The sequence below is a fragment of the Aythya ferina genome, assembly GCF_964211825.1.
Source record: "Aythya ferina genome assembly, chromosome: 4".
Classification (NCBI taxonomy): Eukaryota; Metazoa; Chordata; class Aves; order Anseriformes; family Anatidae; genus Aythya; species Aythya ferina.
In genome coordinates, this window is record NC_140300.1 from 49,022,068 (window position 1) to 49,032,526 (window position 10,459).

Below are 10,459 nucleotides of genomic sequence, written 5' to 3' on the forward strand. Positions count from 1 at the left end.
TATGCATTTGAGTTCTGTATCCAGATCATTTATAAAAACATTGATGAGAACTGGCCCTAAACTTGCCCCAAAAGTTTATCTGAAAGTGCAGCAAGACACTACCATGTGAACACAGTTCACATGGAATACAGTTGTTGGGAAAATTTTATGTTAGCTCAAATGACCAAAAGAGAGAGCTTCTCACCATAGACAGGATCTACTCTGCACAGCATGCCATGAGAAAATCCATTCAGGTCCTATCCCATGCTGGACAAATGAAGAGTGTCCAGCATCTGAAGGGATGTGAAATTTATTCACTATCTGAATTTCTCTTCTTATTCTGCCTCATACCAGCAGTTACTTTATGAAGCCATTTGTTGCAATTACCCAGCAGAAAGTAGATATAAAGAAAAAAAAACCTGCTGAGATGAACTGGTGGCCAGCAGCTGAAAAAGAAAGGAGATTAACTTCTAAATGCATGCAACAGGGCATAACATTGAAGCATAAGAAAGCAAAGGAATGTTCTTCTGAACACACTCAAATTCTATTGTGCTGTAATTTTTTATTATTATTATTTTTTAAGAGCATTAGAGGTTAATTTAGCTCCTTAATTCCACGTGATGCCATGCAGTAAAGCTGTATCTCCCTGCTCTGGCACTGTTTCACTATAAACTAATTGAGACTGCAGTATGGCACATGTCTTTTTGATATCCTTCCAATTTCCTCTGGGAAATTAAAGAAAAATACATTTAAAAGAAAATCAGGAGGAGATGAACTGCCTTTTCTTCTCATTTTTGTGGCACCAAACTTCCAGTCTGACTAATTGATCTGTTTTGCTTCTTCACTTATAAAAGTGAAATTGTTTCCAGAAGGTTTCTCCAGAGAAATAGCTGCCTGTAAACCAAAGGAGGGAAGTCAGCCAAAGTGACAGTCTTTACCTATCAGGAAAAAGATAACTGAGAAATTCAAATTCATCTATTTGCATCTATATTTTCCCACACATTTCATAATAACACCAAGTAATTCATGTCAGTCAAATAGTTTATACACTTATACCTAAGTAGACAAAGAACAGTGTGCTGTCAAACTGCTAGTTGTGGTTGTTTTTATGAAATATATATGATATATATATATTTATACGAAATACCAAGAGCTGTACAGTTAATGTGTTTCATGACAAACCATGTTTGGGAGACCTTACGACACACAGGTTCCTTTCAATCAGATTTCACAATAAATGATTCTCATTTTCAGGAGCTCTGAATTTTATTCTGAATATATATTAACTGACTGTGTGAATACTTGATCTAAGATCCCTGTGTCTGATTCATTCTCAGTAAAGCCAAGAAAACAATGCCCAACATCATGAAGTACTTCAAGGACAACAGGAGGATGAGGTGGTTAAACAGCTCAGTTGTTGAACAGTGGATAGAACACCATGAACAGAGACAACACCATGCTGAATTTTAAGGCCAACAAAGTTTCCAGACAGACTTGTGCTGCAGCTTGAACTTAGGCAATTTTGATGCATAATACTTCAGTTAGATTTATGGGAGTCAGGGATACATTTGTTTGCAATGCAGGGAAAATACACTACCATTTGGTTTATCATTTAATAAAGCTGATACAAAAGTATGTACAGTTTGGAGTTCTGTATTTTTCAGTGCTCTTGGTGCATTAGGAACCAGATAGACAATGTGCTTTCAAATAAGTGTTTACTGTAAACAAGTAACACATTTCAGTTACTTACATAATCCACTCTTCAGATTTAAAATAGACTACAGTACATCATCTTATGGGGCAGTAAGATTTCCTAATGGGATGAACTTAACCCTTTCAGTTTTCCCCAGGACTCTATTGCTATAAGGCAGCTCTTCATTAGCCACACTAAACAATTCTCTGTGATCTGAATACCAAGAAGCTGCTGTGCTTGAGCAGGTCTTAAATGATAGGAGATAAATATGGAAGGGAGTGGGATGCTTGCATGGAAAGGTATATGAATTATGCCCAAGATTCAGTGCTACCTAACAGCTTGTAGCCTCCAGTTGTATCACACCTCAATATACTAGCTGCTATAATGCAGCAATTGTTAGTAACATTTTACATAGCCCCAAAGGACACCATTAAATTCTATGCTTTTACATTTACAGCTGGAAACAACGACTTGCAAAAGTTGTTTTGTATTTCCAGACACATATGCACCTGTTGTATTATTTCAGTTAATGCCACTGTGGTTTTAGTTGTTTCTTCCCCTTGATTATCTTTCTCTTTCCTACCATCCAAGAACAAAAGACAAGGTAGAGAAACTAGTAAAATGAAATTTGAATTATATTCCCCATGGGAAATACTGTTGCTAGTAGCTGTCTTTTAGGTTTAAATTCCCAAGCCATTCTGAACTACTACAAAGCACAAACATTTGGTTATTTCTGTACAGCTTTATGTAGCAATACTTAATTTTAAAAATAATGGGGCTTTTCCCTTTGCTCTAGCCAAAGCAGTAGAATTATGTTTTTTATGCATGTCATATTACAAGATAAGTAACAAAGACCTGAATCCTCAGGAGTTATAACTTGACATACTGGCTTCAATGACTGTTTTCCCTAAAGAAAGAAATGTACTATTAAATCATATTCCAGCTTCACAGTGGTGCCAGTTTTTAGAAGCTCAGGATCTGGCTGGGAAGTTTTTAGGAACAGAGACTTTCTGTTGCAATGTTTTACCTTTTTGTCACCAATGTCAAACCAAGAACTTTCAGGTTCCTGGCTTAGTCATGCAGATGACAATCAGGATAATGAAAAAGTCAATACTGATGTAAAAGTTTGTGCCTCAGCTTTCAACCTTGTGGGCCATTTAGCCAGAAAATGTACATTATGCAACCATTTGGTTGGCATGGAAGGAAATGAATTCTAGAAGCAAGACTACTCATAGACACTATAAGAAATACTCTAGGGCAGGGGCCACAGTTTTGCCAGAGGCCCTGCAAAATAGCTTCCAAGAGTCTGCAGCAGTGAGCAAGGGGACTCAGAGTCCTGATCTGAGCAATAAGCATCAGAGCCTGATTTTCTAGAATTGATTATTATGGCAGTTAAAATTATTTTAAGAACCGGTTTGCAAGTGATGTACTTTATTTGGGCAAGAGGTTTGTTTCCAGTTTTTATTGCAGAAAGTTTTTTAGTTTGAAATTCAGAGTTTCACAGGGAAGAGAACTATTGAAGTGATAAATAGCAACATCATGGATCAGAGTTATAACACATCGGGCATATCGGTTTATACTGCTATCTTGTAATATTGTGGAAATGTTTTTACTCAAATTTTCCTGATTTAAAAACCATTGGTTACACAACAGATTTAACTTCAGTGAGCTTTCTTCTTTAAAGTCCTTCTTGCCATATGAAAAGTATAGTAGCAATGGCACAGAGGATGTCAGCAAATTTGCTCTAAGTGTCAGGTCATAGCTGTGGAGGAAATTGCCTTTGGTTGATGGGTGCAGTTATACCACTGCAGAGCTGCTTTGGAACAGCTCTGAACATGGAGGCAGAGTTTTCCCAGAATTTCATTAACTTCACTCGGTGTTGTTAACCTACCCAGAGCTCAGTGAAGAACTTGCCTTTAGGCAGTTTTAGTTTCATATAACAGAAGTGCATTACACGGCAGTCATTATGTTACACAATGATCCCTCTTAAACTAATTGCATCCAGTAATGATTTAGATCACAGTAACTGTTAAGTTTGTGTTCCCAGTGTTTCTACAATTGGTGGGAAAGTGCATTTAATTGACAGACTGATATACACCTATATGTTTATTTATCCAGGGTAAAATTTGGAAGTTTTTCGTGATGACTAATACAGTCACTATACTCTTAAAAGAAGCATAACTTGCCTCCTCTAATATCGATGCCACAGTTTCCTAATTTATCTTGTGTAGTTCAGAACATAACGTCCTACCCTTTGGAACCCCCATCTATATTTTCTTCCACACAGGGTAATGTGCATTGCATGTTCCTGATGCTGAGCATATACACAAAAATGAGTCCAACAAAATTATGTTTGCTGAACCATGTTACTTTTTTGGGGGGTTGGTGTGGGGAGAGGTTATCTTATTAATAAGGATTGATAAAACTAGTCACCCATTTTCCTGAGTGAAGATCTGCCATCAAGACAAGTATTGCCATTAAGTAGGGTAAGGCTTTATTAAAGAATAAACATGCTGATGGATATGGTACCCATGGGTCTTGCTACATCTCAATCTAAGTGATTTTAGATAATAGGTTTTGACAATTTGCAGAGGGTGAAATGATTCGGTCTCTGGAAATTTGAGATTGCAAAGTCTTAAAACAATTCAAGCTCTTCATTACCCTCCTCTTCTTTTACAAGGTTAATTCCTTTAAACAGACACTAATGAAATCACAGAAAAAATAGAGCACACAAAAGGACTAGAGATAATCAGGGGAATTATTAGAAAGGTGGAAGGTTTACAAGGAAAACTTACGTGTATGTCTAATAAGGTAAGCAAGCAACTCAGCTAAATCAGTCAAACATTTTTAAAGGATCTAGCTTGCAATATATGCATATAGAAATGAGCCTGAACAGGGTTATCTAGACTATTCCAAGATCACTCCTGCAGTATGAAACTCAAAAGTAAGTTGAATATCTAACGAAAAAGGAGCACTGTAGGACAGGTGCACATTTACTGTAATATGGCATAATGCTGTAGAAGTCATTGGAATTATGTGACTTTAAACTGGAAATATTAGAGATTTCCATATATGTACATTTTAGCTATGCAAAATGCTGTGCCAACCTTTGACTGCGGCAATGAGAGTCTATTCTAAGCTTAAAAAAATGGAAAAATATATTAGCATGAACAACAAAATCAGAAATTTCTTATAGTCTCACAGTTACCTGGCACCCCAAGAAGCACACAAGGAGCTGGTGAGAGCCTCCTAGAACCTGAGAAATTGCACTTGTTGCCATGAATCTCAGACAAAATAGAATTGCCAGAGTCACCTCATCTAAAATATTATACAATATGTTCATATAATAGCCTCAATTGCTGCAGCTATAGTACCTGAAGTGAAGGGGATTGAAAGGGACAGGAAGGAAAGAGACCACTCAAACCCAACAACAGATATGACTAAGTAATTACTGCCACTCAAACTTTAATGGCACACAGAACATTGAGATCTCATACATTTCAGGGTTTTTCTGTCTCCCACAGAAATACAAAATAACTAGGCTAACTTGGTAACCATTGTCAAAGATTTTTTTATGTTTCCATCCCTATTGCATGTACAGTGAAAATATCCTGATATATCCAGAAAAGGCCTGACAAGTTTATTGGACTGTAGATTCAATTCACTATGGAAGAAGAAAAAATTACAGTATCTTAAATGTCTTCATTATCTTAATAAGATTAAGTCATTACATTGTGAATTTGGGTTGCAACCTTACAAAAAGGTACATTTTAATAGTGGTAAGGAGCAATTCATCAGATCAGTGCCCAGACAGGCTGGAGAGAAGCTAGAGGGAGTGAGAAGTTGTTCATGCTTTAAACTACAGGCAAGTTGCCCAGATATATCTGCCCAAATATTGACCTACCATTTGAATTGAGCATTAAGTCATTGGGCATACCAAGGGGCCATTGGGAACTGAGTTTCGATAATTGAATATTTATGAATATGGATATTTAAATATGCAGTTGCAGTGTGACGGGAACTTGGTCCTGAAGGGAGTCTGCAAAACTATGTATCCAAAGGATCTACTATATGTGATTTGATTTTCTTTGCTGAAGATGCCCTGTTATATGGTGGCAGCATGTTATACAAATACTCTATAGTCTTATTTCAGATTTTTTCCACTAGAAAAGTTTTAAACTTCAGTGCCTCTATGCCCAACATCTTGAAATTTGAAACCTTCAGATTATGCTACATGGCCGCCGCATTACTAGAGACTTTCCCAATGCATGGAAGAACTTGTCAATTTGAAACATTTGTTTTACCATGTGTGATTTATTTTTTTATTTTTTTATTTATTTTTTTGGTTGTGGTGGAAGTACGGAGGAAGGGAAAGGAAAAGAGGAAATAGATGAGATAGAAGAGGATGGTTTTACAAGACACTGTAGGTTACTTGCTAAAAAAAACGTATGATTTTTGCTTTTTTATTATTATTTTTAATATCCTAAATCCTATTTAGAATTTTAAAATATCTTTAAGCATATAGCGCACCAGACAGCCTCTTTGTTTGTTAAGCAAACAAAGTTGCAAGAGCCCTAATTTTAAAGGTTAAAGGGACTGATAAAATGGTTGACTATGCCAGGTAATTACATTAGCCTAGGAGGCTCTGTCTAAATGAATAAGCAGTCTTCTGCTTCTCTGATTAGTGACAGGAATCCGTTAGGAAGAGCTTGAGTATAATTAGGATGGAGAGAGGGGAAAAAAAAAAAAAAAAAAAAAAAAAAAAAAGTAAGTAAAGCAGGAAATGCAGAAATAGCTAGCATGAAACATAATTAAAGGAGCATATTAGGTGTTCTTAATAGTTTCTTGTGCAGTATAGTTTAGAAATAGTTGTAAGCCAGGAAGGAAAGAGTAAGTTATATGAATTGGTACTCCTTTGTTACCTTTTCTCAGTTTATCAGCATAGAAATTAAGATATCAGTGGAAAATCCATCAGAATCAATGACAGAAGTAAAATTAAACCTGCTAAATATAAGAACACAATTTAAAGAAATGAAGAAACCAAGTTTCAAAATACAGCCCTCTTGCCTTCATCTAAAGCTCTGTTGAGCCTTAAAGTCAAATTTCTAGAAACACTGCTTCAGCTATGAAGACAAACATTCACAGTCAGTGAAATGCAGACTTAAAAATGACATGGGATTAATAAATATTTAATTTAGAAGCATTAACCTGGCTAAATTAAAAGAAAATAGCATTATATTTATGAAATCAGGATACAGCAAATATTAGGGTATGTCTTTCAACCAGAGAATGCATCCTCAGATTTGCTTTAGCTCAGACATTGAACTGTGACAACGGTGAGTTCAGTGGTAGCTAATTTATTCTCTAAAGAGTAGATTTAAGGATAAACTAGGTTACGTGTCATTTTCAGTGTCTTCCTCATTGTTACTTGATTTATTTAAATGATTTATTTAAATGATACCATACCAGTTTCATTCATACCTGCACTGCTGCAAACAGAGCTGAGCTCTCCATATGTAGAAGGAAACTGGCATTTCTAAGGGCATATCATTTGGCAGGGACTTGCCAGTAAGTAAGTGTTAAATGAAACAACAGAAGCAGCAACAACAAAAACACAAATTCTGAAGTTAGTGTCGTACTGACTATTATGTTTACCATTATGAGACTGTGCCTTTCATTCATTGAGGGGTAACAGCACATATGAAAATCACAAATGTAAGACAGATTAGCAAAACAAACAAACAAGCAAAAAAAGCAAGCCACAAAATAACTGTAATCATAATTTTGTAATTGTTTTATTGCTTAGTCTTACAATTATATACTTACACGACATTATATACTATACTTATACTAATATACTATATTACATTATATAACATGGCATATAATCAAGAAACTCTACATGTGCCTTGTCACCAAAAATCTACTACAGATGCATTTCAGATGAAGAGGGATGCTGTCGATCTATTTCTGACTGCTAGCTCTTCCCTCACAATGTAGTTCCCCCTGCCCATTACTTTTTCCTCTCTTCCAAACCCAGCTGTTAATTACTTTAACCTTTAGTTGATTCCCTTGAACTCATGAAGTTTGCATTTTATTAACACTAAGTTAAGTGCAGCTTTAACTTTCCTCCATTCTAATTAATGTAGTTGTAACACTCAATTTTCTTGAAAATCTCATTTACAGAAATTGGTTTAACTTGTATATGTCAATTGGCCCATTTCTTGCATGACAGCATTTCTGAAAATGTTATGCATTGTATTATCATTATAACAGGGTCTCCTTCTCAGAACCATGAGGATAATTTCTTGCAAGTACCGTATTTCAGTTACTGTTTTATAATATTTAACATCATATTGCACGGTAAGCTAAATTTTACAGCAAACCTGTTCTTGAATATAAGAATATTTAACCTATACTTAACTAAACCAATTTTATTTTGCCTCACCAATACAGAACACTGTAGTAAAAATTGCCCCAGCCAGGTATTTCTCTATTTTAATGTATGCACTTACAATGTTATCAGTAAAATTAATGCAAAAAATGCAAATTAATAATTGGATACCAACATGACACATTGGAATTCTAGTGTTACCCCCTCACTGCCACCAACACACACAGTAGAAATATGACTTAGGAGAAATTACACAGCAATTCTACACAGCGTCAAGACATTTTTACAAAAAAATCCTTTGTGGATAGGGTGAATGAAGTATTAAAGAGGAACATTCATTTCCCCAGACTACAAACTATTTAAAGAACAAGGTTGGACTAGAAATTGGTGCACATTTACATGGAATAGTTTTAGGTCTGTAAGTAGGTCATCAAATTAGAAGCATCATCACCCAAGGGTCTCATTATAGTCAGTGGCAAAAGACCAGCTGAATAACCCCTTGGAGCTGCCCATTAAGTATAATAAGTATCTACAGAGCCTATGTTTTTTCCTTAATGCCCCGATTAACAATTCAAGTTTAGGTAGGATGAGTCTTAGTAATCTTGCACCGTGGAAACCTTTCAGCTCCCAATCTCATCCTCCAGGTCAGAAGCAATGCTGGTTACACACCTCCCTCTGCTTCCCAAATGGCACATCACTGTGAAACAGAATATAGATAGAGACCACATTAGTCTCTACGTGCTACTCTGCCAAGAACAGCAAAGCTGTTGACATTTCCAGATGTGCCCACTCTAAAGTCTCCAAGGTAAGGACATTAATGTGTGTGAGTGAGGCTGTGACACCTGTGTGGAGCCACCAGGCCAACAGGAAAGTAGCTGCCAGCATTCACATTTGACAGCCTGATGGAAATAAGGGCTGCAATTACAGCGTGGCCATGGTACAAGTTTGGGAACTGCTCATCTAAAAAGAAAAGGCTCAGCTCAATGCTGTTTCTTTATAAGCATTTTTAGTGAATTTCTGAGCGCACAGACAAAAAAAAAAAAAAAAAAAAAAAAAAGGCCATATTGTTGTTCATCCAAATGAATAAAGAATTTAAAACTTACTTTCTTCAACTTTAATTTGTATTCATGAGGTGGGACCCCACAGTATAACAGTTTTCACTGTCAGTTTACCATATTGTCTCACTTATATTTGATTTCACTATTAACTCCTTTTCAAAACATACTTCCTTCTGCATTTCCCAGTTAAATATAATTTGCTGGCCCCATCTGGATTTGAACAGTATTAAAACTGAGCTACTATGATTCCTGTGCTACTTGACAGCATGTCTGAATTTATTTACTTGGATGAATGATTTAAAATCCAGTGCTCAGTTTCCTGTCTATGACTGATGCATAATAAATTATATATATAAGACTGCCACTGGATGGGCACTTGAGCTTCAAACAGAATGTGAAACAAAGTTGTAGTATGAGAATACTCCTTAATACCTCAGTATTAAGTATTATTATGCAAAAACAATGGCATATGCAGGTGTCATTGAATTTAAATTTAAATGATCATTTAGCAGAAGTAGCTCTTCTGTTCTGTAGGTAGAGGTTTGGTAGGTCAGCACAGTAAAGGAAAACATCCTGTCTTTAGCCTGGCAAATAATTTTTATTGTATTTAAACCCATGTAACAAGGATACACACAGAACCAGGGCTCGAACAAAACCACGCAGTATGCATTCTGCTCATTGATGTCAGGACATCACCTGAAGCTAAGTAGTGAACAAATAAGTCTGTCTGTACATTCCTACTCATTAGTGTCATTCTGTGAAATGAATAAATACTAAATGAGAACTAAGAGAGATCAATCTTCTTTTCATTTGGGTTTTTGATGCTTCTTGTCAGGTATAACACAGGACTTCATGCCCATAATCTTTCCTGTCTTTCTCAAGCTTCATTGGGTAAACTAACCGACTTTACTTCTCTGTGTAATGCTTAAGCAAGACGCAGTAAGCCCTATGACAGTGTCCCTATTTAGTCTGCTATCAACGACTGTCTGTCGAACCATCATAATTTCTTTTCTATAAGCACATGGTTACTAGGCCTTGATGGTAACTTCTTGACTTGCTTGGAAAAAGAAATCTGAAAGTTGTCTTAGGTTCTTAGGAAGGGCAGTGCTGTGTAAGATACACATGCAGTTAGCGCACGGCGCCTCTGGAGGCTCCGCAGGGTTTCCAGGGCCGTTCATCTCACCACCCGCGATCCCAAACACCCAGTAAGCAATGCACTGAGATCTCCATTCACTCCTTGCTGCTGCTTGCATTGCATTCGCCCTTCATGCTTACGGGTCTGGTTTTAAATCCATAGCATTAAGTTTGGATGTGTTGGCAGGTATGTTAGTTAAC